The 16,741-nt window shown below is 45.5% G+C and overlaps 1 pseudogene; it reads left to right on the top strand.

Annotated features, from left to right (window-relative positions):
- The window catches only part of LOC123083820 (adenylyl-sulfate kinase 1, chloroplastic-like), a 69,409-nt pseudogene that overhangs the window by 1,132 nt on the left and 51,536 nt on the right, over window positions 1–16,741 (top strand).

Raw genomic sequence — 16,741 nt, 5'->3', positions numbered from 1 at the left:
ACGTATTTAAAAATAATAATATTAATTAGTTAATTGAAAAAATAATTAACTTAATTAATTTTGATTAATTAAATTAAACAACTAATTAAACTAATTACACATTAATTGCCTAATTATCTTGATTAGTTAATTAATTAATTAGTCAATGACAGTCGGGCCCACCCCCTAATTAATCCTGATTAGGTTAATTCATGTGTTTAATTAAAATGGGTCACTGACAGGTGGGACCCACCTGTCAGGTTGACCAGGTCAACTGCTGACGTCATGATGACGTGAGCAAACACTATTCTGGATAACGTTCATTTAAATAATTAAATAAATGCTAAAATGACTTAAATCTTTTAAAATTAATATAAAATAAACCGTAGATCAGATGGAAAAACTTTGTACATGAAAGTTGCTCAGAACGACGAGACAAACCCGGATACGCAGCCCGTTCGTCCGCCACACATCCCTAGCATAGCGAACATGCAACTTTCCCCCTCCAATCCGTTTGTCCGAAAACAGGAAACACCGGGGATACTTTCCCGGATGTTTTCCCCCTTCGTCGGTATCACCTCCTACTTGCGTTAGGTCACCCCTAGCACCACGTATTGCCATGTTATGCTTTGTGATGCTTTGATTCCTCTGTTATTTATTGTGTTCCCCTCCGTTACTTATTTCCGGTAAACCCCGAGACCGCTGTCGGTACCCCTATGATCGACTACGGTGTTGACGACCCCTCTCTCTTGCCAGAGCAACCAGGAAAGCCCCCCCTGATCACCAGATATCGCCTACTCTCCTCTATACTTCTTGCATTAGAGTAGTGTAGCATGTTACTGCTTTTCGTTAATCCTATTCTGATGCATAGCCTGTCATTGTTGCTACAACTGTTGATACCTTACCTGCAATCCTAAATGCTTAGTATAGGATGCTAGATTATCATCAGTGGCCCTACATTCTTGTCAGTCTGCCATGCTATACTATCGGGCCGTGATCACTCGGGTGTTGATCATGGGTTTATACTATATATACATGCTTTACATGTTGTGACTAAAGTCGGGTCGGCTCGTTGAGTACCCGCGAGTGATTCCGATGTTGGGGGCTGAAGGGGCCGGTGGTTCCACCCAGGTAGTGGTGGGCCTAGGTTCCCGACGGCCCCCGACTATTACTTTGAGGCGGAGCGACAGGGCAGGCGGAGACCACCTAGGTGAGAGGTGGGCCTGGCCCTGGTTAGCGTTCGCGGTTACTTCAAAATAACACGCTTAACGAGATCTGGGTATTTGATCTGAGTCTGGCTACTGGCCTATACCACTAACCAACTATGCGGGGACAGTTATGGGCACTCGACGTCGTGGTATCAGCCGAAGCCTTCGTGACGTCAGCGACTGAGCGGCGCGCGCCGGGTTGGCCTGGAACGCCTGCTCTTGTATAAGGGAGGCTAGGTCTGCTCACCGGCCGCGTAGCAACATGCAGGTGTGCAATGGGCGATGGGCCCAGACTCCTGTGCCATAGGATATAGACCGGTGTGCTGACCTCTCTGTTGTGCCTAGGTAGGGTTGCGACGTGTTGATCTTCCGAGGCCGAGCATGACCCCGACAAGTGTGTCCAGACAAAGGGGATCGAGCGTGTTGGGAAATGTGGTGCACCCCCGCAGGGAAGTTAATCTATTCGAATAGCCGTGATCTTCGGTAACAGGACGACTTGGAGTTGTACGTTGACCTTATGACAACTAGAACCGGATACTTAATAAAACACACCCTTCCAAGTGCCAGATACAACCGGTGATCGCTCTCTAACAGGCGATGAGGGGAGGATCATCGGGTAGGATTATGCTATGCGATGCTACATGGTGAACTTGCCATCTACTCTCTTCTTCTGCTGTGAGATGGAGGTTACCAGAAGCATAGTCTTCGGTAGGACTAGCTATCCCCCTCTTATTCCGGCATTCTGCAGTTCAGTCCACATATGATACCCTTATTCCATTTGATACCAATGCATACATATGTAGTGTAGCTCCTTGCTTGCGAGTACTTTGGATGAGTATTCACGGTTGCTTTGCTCCTCCTTTTCCCCTTCCTATACTTGATTGCTGCGGCCAGACGTTGGAGTCCTGGAGCCAGACGCCACTGTCAATGACGACTGCTACTACTCGGGAGGTGCCTACTACTACGTGCAGCCCACTGACTATGACCAGGAGTAGTTTAGGAGGATCCCAGGCAGGAGGCATGCGCCTCTTTCGATCTGTATCCCAGTTTGTACTAGCCTTCTTAAGGCAGACTTGTTTAACTTATGTCTATACTCAGACATTGTTTCTTCCGCTGACTCATCTATGATCGAGCTCTTGTATTCGAGCCCTCGAGTGCCCCTGGCTTGTAATATGATGCTTGTATGACTTATTTTTATTTGTAGAGTTGTGTTGTGATATCTTCCCGTGAGTCCCTGATCTTGATCGTACACGTTTGTGTGTATGATTAGTGTACGATTGAATCGGGGGCGTCACAGCGGCAGCGAGCTGTAGAACAACACGCTACTGCTAATAGCTCTAGCGCTCTGTGTTAAGCCGCGCTAGTGCTAACGGCACGCTGCTGCTAACTTTACTCCCCTCGCTACTGCTAATTTTATTAGTTTCTGATTTTTATCTACATATTTGTTTTGTATTTGAACATGCTTTATACAAAAATCTTTAGCACATACAAATGTCATCATCATACACATACAAATGGCTGTGAGACCAGAAATGTAATCATAGCATATACATACAAATAGTCTCATCAAATCATGTCATCATCATAATCATCATCCAACACAAAGTGGTCTCTCACCATCATCTCTAAAATAGCGATACAAGTCTCAAATACTTGCAAATACATCGTCACCCATTTAAACAATGATATACGCGAGAAGAGCTATCACTATGAGTAAGAGCGTAACTATGCAGTACATGAGGCGGCGGTTACGAGTCCTCTCTCGCGCTAGCGTGAACCTCAAGTAACTAGCTTCTGCTTCTTGTCTGCTTTTGAAGCCTTTATGGCTGGCGCCCGAGAACCCATCCACTTGCGCCTGACACTCAGGCCACTCATCATACACTCCCGGAACCTTCCCTTTGTACACGACATAGCACTGCTTCTTCGCCATCAAGAATCTAGGTACCTGTTAGAGATGCATCTTCATCAAGAGAATGTACGATCATATGCGACAAAATATACTAGAGCAACATGAAAAAGAAAGGGTTAGCAACTAGATGCAACATATAGTATGCAAACTAATTAACTAGAGGTATGCAGGTCATCGTACCCAAATTAACAAAGTAGCGTTACGCAAGTTTGGCAGGGACCGTGGACATCACAAAGTTTCATCTCTACAGAAAGTATACAAGTTCAACCGACACATATCATCATCGGCATTGTAAAACACTAGAAGTTCTGTCCTTCCATATCATCAAGGATGGACCCTGGATTCTTTAATGGCGTGAGGTCATGACGTTTCATGCCTATGCTAGTTCGGACGTCAGCTCACGATATAGGGCCGTGGTGGAACATCCCCTTCTCATCGATGACTCCTTTCATGATGATCGTTGCAATGTCCCTTTGGATGAGAAAGAAGTCATCTCTAAGTTTATAATCCGCTTCTCCATGAGATTGTACCCACTTACGGATATGATCATCGTTTCTGCTTGTCATGCGAAGCTTTTGGTGATCCATGCTGAACTCAATCATGAGATGGAGGAGGTAGAATCCATCTTTCTTGCTTGGTTTTGGGACATGGATGCAGCAGAAGTTAGTTTTATACGAGAAACCCAACTTCATATTCCTTTGTTTCCTGATCTGCATGTGGGCACCCCTAATACTGAAGCCTTGGACAGCATCATCTAGAATATTAATTATGTGGGTGTAGTCCTTCTTCTCGTAGTTTCCGGTAGGGTCGAAATACACAGTGTGGGAGACTTGCGGGTAAAGAACGATAAGGACGGCGCGTCCATTGCTGCGGGAAAAAGACACCTCAAATTATTCTCCATATGAGAGAGATGGAATGATTGAAATGTACGAAAGGGTTGTTCGGAACTGACTTACTTTGGATGATAAGGTAGGAGGACAATTTCCTGGTCCTTATTATGTACCATGGAGTTTTTGGGGTACTCCCTAGCAGTTTCATGCTCAAAGTCGTCGAGACTCAAGAAGGACTCGTGCATGTAGTACAGATCCGCCACACAGATTTGCAGGACTTCTTCTCTCTTCATGACGGAGCTCATATGTAGCGCAAAAAGGCGAACGGTTGTAAAATCGAGCCGCCTTGTCAAAAACATCTCGAAGATATGGTCAAACCGCAGGAAGAACACCTCCACGGGTCGTGTGTCGACGTAGCACTTCCCCTTAGGCACACAAGCCGCGTATGTCCGATATCCTGGATCTTTCAAGGCTAGTAGGCTTTTCTCAGTCGACAGCACATGGTCTGCAGTCTCCTGAGATCCCATGATAGTGCCTCCAGCAGTTTCGGCGGTAGCATCGGCTCGCTCATGACATGGAACATGGCTGCACCTTTGACGGGTACACGCTCTTCAAAATCCATCGTCTAGCTGTTATGTGCTTTGGCTTGTTTGTAGGCAGTTGAGCCTATCTTCCCCGGTCTCTTCCTCTCCTTTTTCTAGGGCACACCTTCCAGGCCCTTCCTTAACCCCCGCCCCAGTGTTGTCGGGCTAAGCACTGTACGACCCCCAGCTAGTTGAGCCTGTGTTGAGGCTACATCTTTAGGCGTGTCCTGTGAGGATTTCATGAAGAGAGACTTCTTGCAATCCCTGCTAGGACGTTCCTGTCCGGGCAGATCATCCATATCCCCGTCAGCATGCTGATAGCCCGATTCATCATATGGCTAACTCGTCATCATATCTAAGTCACCATCATAGGCGCCTGTATTGAGGAAACCCATTGGGTCCTCCGTCTCCTCCATCTCACCATCCATTCTTTGTTGTACGGGGCCGATTACATCAACCACTATTGGACCCCATTCATCACGTCGTCCGCCGCTCTCACCCGGCACTACAGGAGCTGGTAATTGTGTAGGCGGGGTGGTGGTCTCCATACATGCTTGTTGATGTGTGGTTATTGGCGTGCCCTCAGCCGGCTCTAGACGAAGAAGATTCTTAGGCCATAGCAGCACCCAACCCTTGCAGCTTCCAATCCGCAGCGGGGTCTCATCGTCCTCTCCCCCTAGCCGTACTGCAGGAGGCAAATCCTCGTGCCCTGAAGTGCCTAGTGGGGATCGGCTGGCTGTGGAGCGTGAGTTCCAAGGGCTTCGTTATCACCCCCCTTTCCCACGTCCACCTTCTGGCCTTTGATCAAGTAGAGTACGATGCACAGGGTTTTGTCAGCCTGCAAACACATGTTTGCGGCGTAAAACATCCAAAAGGCAATGAAAATGGAATATTCTAGATATATATATATATATATATATATATATATATATATATATTGGTGCGACATGTAATTACCGTGAAGGTGTCGAGCTCAGCCCAAGAAGAAGGCCTGCCTAGCGCGCCAGAAACTGAGGACGGGCTGCTATGAGCGGGTGCGGGTGCGGGTGTGAGAGTAGGCCCGGTTGCATGAGCAGGTGATGGTGCGGTGGTGTTATTCACGGAGTTTCTCGCGACGAAACTGGGCATGGGGAAATCATGTACCATCTTGTCTGTATTTTCCTTCATCTAGTTTATGATAGCCGGGACCAAGTTAGTAGCGAAATCATTTCTGTAGGCATTTACAGCTGCATTGACTGCCTACTGTAGCAACTCATTTTCTCCTCGGCTGTTTTTTCGCGTCCTCAGCTGCTTTTTTCTTGAATGCAAGCTTCACCTTCTCGTCGATGTCCGCCTGACTAAACTTCTTTTTCGCTTCTTGGCCTCCGGGCCCTCATTATAAAACACCTTCCACATGGCATCGTCTCCGGCGTCGTGCACACATCCATATTGCAGCCACTTGTAACACCCACAATGCGGCTATATCTCCCACGTGTCGGGGCACGACTTAGAGGCATAGCCGCATGTAGGCATGTCACAAGAGGGGTAATCTTTGCACATCCCATGTACTGAACAAGAAAGGGGTAAAGAGTTGGCTTACAATCGCCACTTCACACAATACATGAATATAGCATTACATCATCCAGAATACAATCAAGGTCCGACTACGGAACCAAAATAAAGAAAGACCACCCCTATTGCTAGGTCCCTGATCGCCTCGACTGGGCTCAGAACGGACAACGGACGGAACTAGGGGAACCCGGATAGATGCAACTTTGAAAACATGATGATGCAATGCATATGATGACATGACAAGATGCAACACGCAAGCGAATGACATGGCAATGTCAGCGGAATAACTGGAAGACACCTGGCACATCGGTCTCGGGGCGTCACAACACTCCACCACTACAAGAGGATCTCGTCCCGAGATCTAGGATGGCACCGGGGGAAACGGAAGAGGAAGAGAAGTGGTAAAACTAAGTTGCTTCTTTGACAAACGAGTGAAACCAAAGAACCTTGCGAGGTTGAACAAACTGAAAGAAGAACACAACAAAGATGAATGAAGTTGAAAGCACTTCGTTAGAACATTACTAGAACCTTGTAGGTTGAAATACATAAGAAAAATGGTTGCAATGGACAAGAAGTACATACAAGCACTCCGGTTGAAACAAGATGTACAAGGAACAATAAAGAACAATTACGACAACACTCTGGTTAAAAAAGGATAGAGAAGGAATAAGAATGATGTAATTTGGACAGCACTCCAACTGAAAATGGAAGGAATTGAACATGAACTTGACAAGATGAGAGGATACTTGAAGAGATCAACAACACACTGCCTTCGGAACTATTGAAAGAATGGAACAAGGGGTATGAAAGATCTCAGACAGCACTCCGGTTGAGAAGGAAGGCAAAACTTGATAAGATGAGAGAACTTGAATGAAAACATGACACTCCGGTTGAATGGATAAGCAAAAGGAAAGAACATGATCTTTGACAACAAATGGGATGATGGGTCAAAGAGTGCAACATCACAATGCCTCCGGAAGAAATGAAAGAAATGAATTTACTGAATGGAGGAAAACGAGATCTTAAAAGAGCACGCTTACACGAGATGCTAGAACGGAGTTGTTGGGTTATCAACAATGAAAGGATACGCTTGTTGTGGCCTTATGGAAAACATCTCAAAATCTTGAGGTGAAATTTTGCCACTAACGAAAAACAATTGATTGGATTGATATGAACAAGGAGACAAGAACTTATTTCACTGGGAGGATAAATGAAGAACTTGGGTCATTTATAAGCACCATAATAGTAACAATCCTTAGGGACGGCTTAAGGTGAAATATAACCCAAGATAACTCCAAAGAAGAGATTGATTGGTTGAGAAGAAGTCTTGAGCGAAGAGAAAATGATGGTTTCGATATGTCACTCTTGAAAACTTGTGAATCATGAAACACGAAGGGAAATTATCAACAATGACATAACACAAACTCAAATGATAAGGTAGAAAGAATTGCACTTCGGAATGCAAGATGAAGAATGCTTGAGCTCCTTTGAAAAGAATCTCGACGAACACTTCGAGAATGAATTAAATCCTTGATGAACCACCATGCAGAGCCTCCATGAAGAAACTCCGGTAACAAAAGGATGATCAAACGAAAGGAAAGAGAAGTTGAAAACACAAGGTGAAACCTTGCAATTATTTAAATGGATCTTCACGACGATATAGTTGAGAGAGCTTGGAACTCCGGGAAAAGAAAAGATGAAACAAATGAAACCGAGAATTTGATGAACCTCCGGAATAAGGAATTGAATTCACTCAATGAAACAAGAATAAGAATTACATTATGCTTATCCTTCATCAATTAAATTGATGAAAAGCAACGGATTTGGCATATTACTCATTCTTATTGGAAAAGATAAAGGATAGATATAGCGTAAACTTGGGAAGGTCTTGATGGAACCGCCGGTGGGATTTGGAAACAGCGAATGAATTAATAAGAAACACAGAGAAGAGTAATCTTGAATGGACCACCATAAGAATTGAAAATGAACAAAGAAAATATAAGGAAAACACTGGGAAGAATTATAAAAGAACAAAGAAACTTGAGACATTATAAATACATGAGAACGGAGAGATCATGAACTGATTAGAGGATATTTGAATGATGCACCGGTATGATTTGGAGAACGAGAGCTGAAAGCTGAATATGAATAATCCCGAAATGATGGCCTTCGGAGAATCAAACTGAAAAGACTCCTGAATTGCTCCGGATGGGTGAAAAGAATTCTCGCAATTGAAAACAATTATGAGAGGATGGCAGCAAGCTTGAACTACGCATCTCTCAGAGAACCGAGCAAGATTGAGAGACAATCTTCTTCGGTCTTCAAATTCGAGAATGACGATGAGAAACACCTCCATGAATTGTTGAGATACTCCGGGATGAAAAATAGAAAGGTTGAACCAACGATGAAAAGAGTTGAAAGATCTTGGAGAAATACATATGGCTGATGACAATTCATACTTACATGAAACTTTAGAAGATTTGAGAATAGCTCCGAGAAAAATAGAAGAGTTAGGTAAAATCCTGGGAAAAGACCTGTGGGTTAGGGCCCACTCAAAAGAAACACCGTTGAAAGATTTGAAGAGACATTGCACCGGTTGAAATAAATGGCTTGAATGAGATAACAATCTCGAAAGGCTTGAACGAATACAGAGTGGAAGCACGAATCTTTGAGATATCTTTAGCACTCCAGAACAAATGAATAGTGAGGAGTGGATGATTAAGAGATGCACCGGCATGAGAAAGCATTTGAAACGAGGAAAAGGGATATGATCAACACCAAAAGCTTCATTTGAATCCACCGAAGAAGATAAAAGAAACGAAGAATGATGAACTTGAAGCTCCGTTAGCATCTTCATGAGAATCACCGGATAAGAACATTGGAAGAAAAGAATGGAGAGACTTCACATCAATAATATGGACACTTGATTAAGAAATCTTAGTCCTCGAAGAAAAAGGGTGGGAGGGCGGGAAAAACAAAAACAACTTGGGACGGATGAAACAAACAACGTTGGGAAAACTTGAGTTGATCTTGCGGATGAAGTGGATGGAATAACTTGAAGATGAAAACACTGGTTGAAAAGGATTGACAAGACAATCTCGATAAACGAGAAGGATTAGTATTCACATAGAAATATGAGAACACCGCTTAGGAAAGGTATGGAATCAACACTTGACATTGAAGCAACTCGAATACCACAATCAAAAAAACAAAGGATTGGCTTGCAGAATAAGCCGGAACAAACATATGATAGAGATTCCGTCCGAAGTTTTCGTGGTGGGGCCCACACGGGCTCAATCGTATAGCGCCATCATGTACAAGGCAATGCACATGGCATATGAAGCGTCCCCAAGTCAGCATAGCCAAGGACTCTTTAAGACACAACGAGACCATTGTAAAACCAACCGTGGATAGGCGGACCACTAGACGTCGAACCCCAATCTCATATCATGCATCTATCGAAAAGATATCCTAAGGGATACTTGAATTCCCACTTATAAACTCCCAAAACTTTCTGGTTATGCAATCAGGTGCTGGGGATACAGGGGAAGCATAACATCTCACCCAAAACTAGCAAATCCTACATCCAGCTGTATCCATCCTTCAACACATAACCAAGAAACCTTCGGAAATCATTTACCTCAACCTTCGAAAAGCATCCGTTATACGAGTTATGGCAATACTCCCGAACTCCCGGCCCAGTACTGGGTGGCGTCGAGGTTATCTCACCAACAACTGCATAAAAGAGACTTTCGATGTCGGCGAAACTCTAGTATTCCAGAACTGTAACGATAAAATTGTGACGACAACACCTCAGAGCTCAACTCCCCGGGACACTGCCACAACCCCTAAATGTCAGGAGGCACCAAGAACAATGTTCTCGTCACAAAACCATCGGAACGATTCCAAGATACCCGCGTGATCCTAAAAAAATTTAGTGAAATTTGAGAAGAGAAGAGTCAAAACTTCTACGTCGGGAGGCCTCATGTCACACCCTAGCTAGTTCATGCATTAGAGTGTTGCATCATGTTTAATTTCCCAGAAAACTGAAATGGGGATGACAGAACCCCCAGCATCCCCCCTGGAACAACTAGGGTTTACTAAAAACTTTTTCAATGAACCTGACATGCCATTCTAAAAAGTCCACCCTTTTTGTTTTGGGTTAAAACCTTTGACAAAAATGGTGCACACTTTTCTAGGACATCTTAAGGTCATTGGATTAATTCATATAGTATTTGCATTTTGGCAGTTAAATGCTATAAAATATTTTAAATGCTCAAATAATCATAAACTAAAATGTTTACTGTTGGATATATTCTAAGCAGTAGCCATGATTAGTTTTATGATTTTTGGAAATGCCCTGGCATTTTTAATAAAGCCCTGAAGTTACAGAAATAATAGAAAACAGAAGAAAAAAAGGAGAGAGAGAAAGGATCCAGCCACTTACCTGGCACAGCCCACCTGGCAGCCCACTGGACGGCCCAGCACTGTGCTGGTCTGTGCTAGTCATCGCCTACCTCTGCCCGTAGGCAGAGGAGGGACACGGCGCACGCGCCCGAGCTCGCCACGCCACCACCCTGCTTGTCTGCATCGCCTGGTCACTGCCTCGATGCCGCGAACGCCTCCTCGATGTCGCCCCGGTCTACCCGACACCTCACACTCCCCCCTGCTCTCTCCCTCGCTCCCTCGATGCCATGGCCGACGCAGCCGCGCCCGCGCCGTCATGAAGCCCGCAGCCACCGCCGTCCACTCGTCGCCTTGCCGTGCCAACAAGCTTCGCCGTCGTCCACTTCTTCGCCTCGACCGATCCTCGAGCACTCGCTCACCCCGGAGACGCTGCACCGAGCCCGTCCCGATCCGCCAATGCCGGAGATCCCCCTCGCTACCTCAACCGCTCCAGCTCTTCCCCGACCTCGCTGACCAGCTCGTCGAGACCGCTGTGAGCTACTGCCCGTCCTCTCCCTCTCCGTTCTCTATCTCGTACACCGTACGCACCGCACCAAGCTCACCCGCACCCGCAGCCGCCTGTGCTCACCGCCGGCGTGACTCCGGCCACGCAACGGCTCAGCCGTCATGTACTTCTTGCTCACCGCGCCACATAGAGCACGTAGGAGCTAACCCCACGCCGCCACGCCCGTCGTAGCGACGACCCCGAGCTCACCCGAGCTCCGGCAGTCGCCGAAGTTGTCGCCGACGACGTTTTCAGCCACCCCCGGTCCAACCTCCACCACCACTCGATGTGGGGGAGCGCCCGCATCACGTAGATGGCCTCCGCCGCACTTTTGGTCGCTGGAGCGCAAATCCCGCGCTGCCCCGCCGCGTCTGGTCGTCGCCGCGTTTAAACGCCGGTGCTTTGACCCTGCTGACCAGGGATTTGACCCCCCCCTAAGTCACTGACATGTGGGCCCTGTCCCTGGTCAAACCTAGATTAGCACTAACTAACCCTAATTAGTTAGTTAACTAACGGTGTCACTGACCAGTGGGTCCCACTGGTTAGGTTTAACCTGAGCCGCCTATTGACCTGCTGATGCAGTGCTGACGCAATGCTGACGCAGTAATGGACTTTTCTGGATTTAATCTTATTCAGGAAATTCCAAAAAATCTTACAAACTTCAAAAATTCATAACTTTTAATCTGTAACTCCAAAGGCAAAGATTTATATATGAAATTTGATCGGAAAAATTCAATCTTTCCATCTGTAATGGTTCATGCATGACAAAACACTTTAACCTTGCTGTTTAGGTGAAACAAGCTAATACACTTATAATGCTAAAGAACATAAGCTTCCATTTGAATCTTTGATTCAAATGGACGCAAACCAACTTGTTTCACATTGCATTAGGCAGGACACCTCATATTGCCATGTCATAGCATGCATCATATTGTTGCATATTTCCATGTGATGATTGTGTTCTGTGGTGTCTTTCGTGGTAGGTTCTGCCTCCGAGGATATCTCCGAGTATCCAACTGAAGGGCAATACCCTACTACTACTCCATCAGGCAAGCAGCCCCATTGATCATATCGATACAATCCCATGTTCTCGCTTCTGCTCTCATTTACTGCATTAAGACAACAATGTTTTAAACTGCTATGTGATGCGGTAGTTGAACCTTTATACTCTGCATGACCTGTCATTGCCACAGTAACTAGATGAAACCCACTAGCATGTGTAGGAGTTGATTGAGCCATGTATGTGTTTCCTACCTTGCTATGCCTGCTATGCTTAGAGTTGTGTCAGGTCTGGTTCATCTGGGTGATGGGCTAGAGTGAAATGATTACGTCGGTAATGTGAGGGATGTGTTGAACATGTTTTGGTAAAGGTATCGATGAGAGGCCATGTAGGAGTACATGGTGGGTTGTTTCATTGAGGTCGTCCCTAAGAACTGAGATCTGTATGTGTGATTCAAGAATCGGTTACTACCATACATTGGGCCCAAAACCAATGGACCCTCTCGGCTTCTTAATCACCCTAGTACTCTGTCCAGGAGTTGCAATTAGTTTCTGGTATTTGTAGGTTATGTGTTGGCGGTCGTGCGTACCGCTGACCCTAAGGGTGGGCTATGATGCGGTAGATACACCATGGCACGGTGTACCGAGCCACCCGGTTGGTGTCTCGGGAACCCTGTTCACATCGTTCGGGGCCGTATGTGGAAACCTCGGCCGGACTCCCTGTGGATGGAACCTGGATAGGCGATAAACCTGGACTAGAGACTCGTGTGTTTAGGTAGGCCGTGTCCGACACCCTCGTTGGGCTTCCGCTTGAAGGTTGTCGAGTACATGTCGTGTAAACGATGGTAAGTGGTGAGAGCGTGTATGAAGAAGCACACCCCTGCAGGGTTAACATCATCTATTCGAATAGCCACGTCCCCGGTAAAGGACTACTTGGTTGCCTATATAGTTCATAGACAAGTTAATGGTTACTACTAAAAGACTCAAGATAAGTGTGAATACCGAGGATGGCCCTCTCATAGGATGACGAGGGAGGATCCCCGGTGGAGTATTGTGTTGGTGATTAGTGGACTCGTGTGCGGAAACTATTTTACAGTGGTGTCTCGTAGGATAGCTTAGCCAAGAGTCAAAGCTGGCTTGCTACAATAACTCCACCACCTTCTTGAGAATGAGCATGTATAGTAGGATCTATTGTAAGACTTGCTGAGTACCTTTGTACTCATGTTGCTTTAATTACTGTTTTCAGATGACAACACTGCCCCCTCCGATGGGTTTTATATAGACCTCGACGTCGATGAGTAACTTGCCACCCAGGTGGTGTCTAACACCCTCGATGCGGCTATATCTCCCACGTGTGGAAGCACGACTTAGAGGCATAACCGCATTGAAAGCAATGTCGCAAGTGAGGTAATCTTCACACAACCCATGTAATACATAAGGGAAAGAGATACATAGTTGGCTTACAATCGCCACTTCACCCAATTACAAGAATAAAGCATTACATCAAACAGATACAATCAAAGTCCGACTACGGAACCAAAATAAAAGAAGACTACCCCAAATGCTACACAGATCCTCGATCGTCCCGACTGGGCTCCACTATGGATCAACTAGAACGAAGCAATACAAAGGACAAGATCTTCATCGAGCTCCTCCTTAAGCTTGGTTGCGTCACCTGCTCGGTAACATCGGCACCTGCAAACTGGTTTTGGAAGAATCTGTGAGTCACGGGGACTCAGCAATCTCACACACTCGCGATCAAGACTATTTAAGCTTATGGGTAAGGTAAAGGTATCAGGTGGAGCTGCAGCAAGAGACTAGCATATATGGTGGCTAACATACGCAAATGAGAGCGAGAAGAGAAGGCAAAAGCACGGTCGAACAACTATGATCAAGAAGTGATCCTAGAACAACCTACGTCAAGCATAACTCCAACAACCGTTTTCACTTCCCGGACTCCACCGGAAAGAGACCATCACGGTTACACACGCGGTTGATGTATTTTAATTAAGATCAACTTCAGGTTTTCTACAACCGGACATTAACAAATTCCCATCTGCCCATAACCGCAGGCACGGCTTTCGAAAGTTCAAAACCCTGCAGGGGAGTCCCAACTTAGCCCATGACAAGCTCTCACGGTCAACGAAGGATATACCTTCTCCCGAGACATTCTGATCAGACTCGGTATCCCGATTCTACAAGACAACTTCGACAAGTTAAAACAAACCCAGCAACACCGCCCGAATGTGCCGACAAATCCCTATAGGAGCTGCACATATCTTGTTCTCAGGGCACACTCAGATTGTCTAAACTTCCGGTAGGCTAGTCCAGAGTTTCCCCTGGTGGCCACCGGCGGCTGACAGGGTGGACCAACACTCAGAGGGGCACTGGCCCGGGGACGTTAAAAATAGGATGACCCTTGAGTCCGCGAAACCCAAGGGAAAAAAGGGCTAGGTGGCGAATGGTAAAACCAATGTTGGGCATTGCTGGAAGAGTTTTATTCAAGGCGAACTGTCAAGGGGTTCCCATTATTACCCAACTGTGTAAGGAACGCAAAATCCGGGAACATAACACCGATATGACGGAAACTAGGGCGGCAAGAGTGGAACAAAACACTAGGCATAATGCCGAGCCTTCCACCCTTTACCAAGTATATAGATGCATTAATTAAATAAGATATATTGTGATATCCCAACAAGTAAACATGTTCCAAAACAAGGAACAACATCTCCATGTTCCAACAAGGAACAAACTTCAATCTTCACCTGCAACTAACAACGCTATAAGAGGGGCTGAGCAAAGCGGTAACATAGCCAAACAACGGTTTGCTAGCACAAGGTGGGTTAGGGGCTTGGTTCAACAATATGGAAGGCATGATACGCAAATGGTAGGTATCGCAGCATAGGCATAGCAAAAGAGCGAGAAACTAGCAAGCAAAGATAGAAGTGATTTCGAGGGTATGATCATCTTGCCTGAAATCCCGCAAGGAAGAAGAACGAGTCCATGAAGAAGACAGACGGACGTAGACGAAAGGGTCCTCACAAACGCGACGCTATCGGAATCAACCCGAAGAAGCAAACACCGGAAAGAAGCACACAACATAGTAAACAACCAACACATGAACACGGTATGATATGCGGGATGCGGTATGCGATGCATATGCATGATTTGCAAGGGAATGAATTAACCTGGCCTCAACTTGGAAATCCAAGAGTGCCACTGGAAAGTTGATGTGATTTCGGTTGAAATCGATATAAAGATCACCGGAATCGGATGCACGGTTTGAAAATGGCAAGCAAAACAAATATGGCACCGGTCTGCAATAAACAGCAAGTAGCCATCTAAATGCAACAAGTTAAATATGCTACAGCACTCAAACATGGCAACAAAATACGTGGCAGGGATCCACTCATAAAGCTTAACAAAAGATGAACACTGATATACGGCCAATTCATCCAATAACAGGTTCAAACAAGCATGGCAAAAGTGCAAATGATAAACAGGTTTCAGACTTAGTGAAATTAACACAAGTCTGGAATTTCAGATCAGGTAGCACACTTTGGAGCAAGAAAACTATATGCTACAGGAACTTAACATGGCAAGGCAAGGCATGGCATGGAGCTATTCAAAGAGCTTAACAAAAGTCCCTTAGTGACCTTGAGCCAAAAGGGATCAGAAAATACAATTGCAAGCATGTGAACATGGCAAAAACATAATCAGATTACAGACTGAGAAAAAGTGGAACATGCAAATCTGTTAACGAGTAGGCATGTTTGCGAGCTCGATGCACTCACTATAGAGCAAGGCATGACAATCTAAGCATACACCCATCAAGAATACATATTATATAAGCTAGACATGGCAAGAACAACAACATAGCATGCACGGATCAACAACAACATCCTCGACAAAATCTCTAACAAGTAGACAATCTGCCAGGAATCACGAAATAGCAAAAGTAGAGCTCGATTGACTCAAGCTAGATTGCTCCATAAATGCAAACAAAGACATGGATGGATATAACACCACAATATTAACAAATCATCATTACTGATCATCCTCAAAAGAGGCACGGATCACTAGGAAACAACATGAACATATGGCATATTGATAAAAATAGATCAAGGACTTAGAGAAATTCTAAGTCCCTGAAATCAGCATTACCGAATATGCTACTTTGCAAGCTTGTGCTAGTCACCACACATATCACAAAAATACATGGTAAGCACCTCTGTAAAGATGATATGGCATATAACAAAACTCATGTAGAGCTCAGGAGCATATCATGCACACATTAATCATGGCAAAAATGACAAATAGCTATTTGATGAAACAGATCTGACAATTTTATCACATAGCCCTCTTCCAATAGCATTTCGGGCATCAAGATGAGCTCAAATGAAAATGATGCAATGAGATGAAATGAGGTACTCTCTGGGACGAACATTTTGATATGCTATAGGCGCAAATCGGAGCAACGGATGCAGAGTTATGACATGATGAAAAATGCAAAAAAAACTAGGGTTTCGGGGAATAAAAGTCAACCGAGATTTGTTAGATCTAGATCCAGCCGGGCGCAGATCTCGAGGTTCGCCAGCCGGAGTTCGTCGGGGGGGCGCCGGAGTCGAGGGAGAGAGGCGACCGGGGTATGCCAGCGACGAGGAGGACCCGGGCGGCGGCGGAGGACGGCGCCGGGTCGGCGGCGGAGCTCCGATGGGTGAGCTCACCGG

The sequence above is a fragment of the Triticum aestivum genome, chromosome 4A, assembly GCF_018294505.1.
Source record: "Triticum aestivum cultivar Chinese Spring chromosome 4A, IWGSC CS RefSeq v2.1, whole genome shotgun sequence".
Classification (NCBI taxonomy): domain Eukaryota; kingdom Viridiplantae; phylum Streptophyta; class Magnoliopsida; order Poales; family Poaceae; genus Triticum; species Triticum aestivum.
The sequence above is the reverse complement of the archived record's forward strand: the minus strand, read 5'-3'. Positions and strand labels throughout refer to the sequence as shown.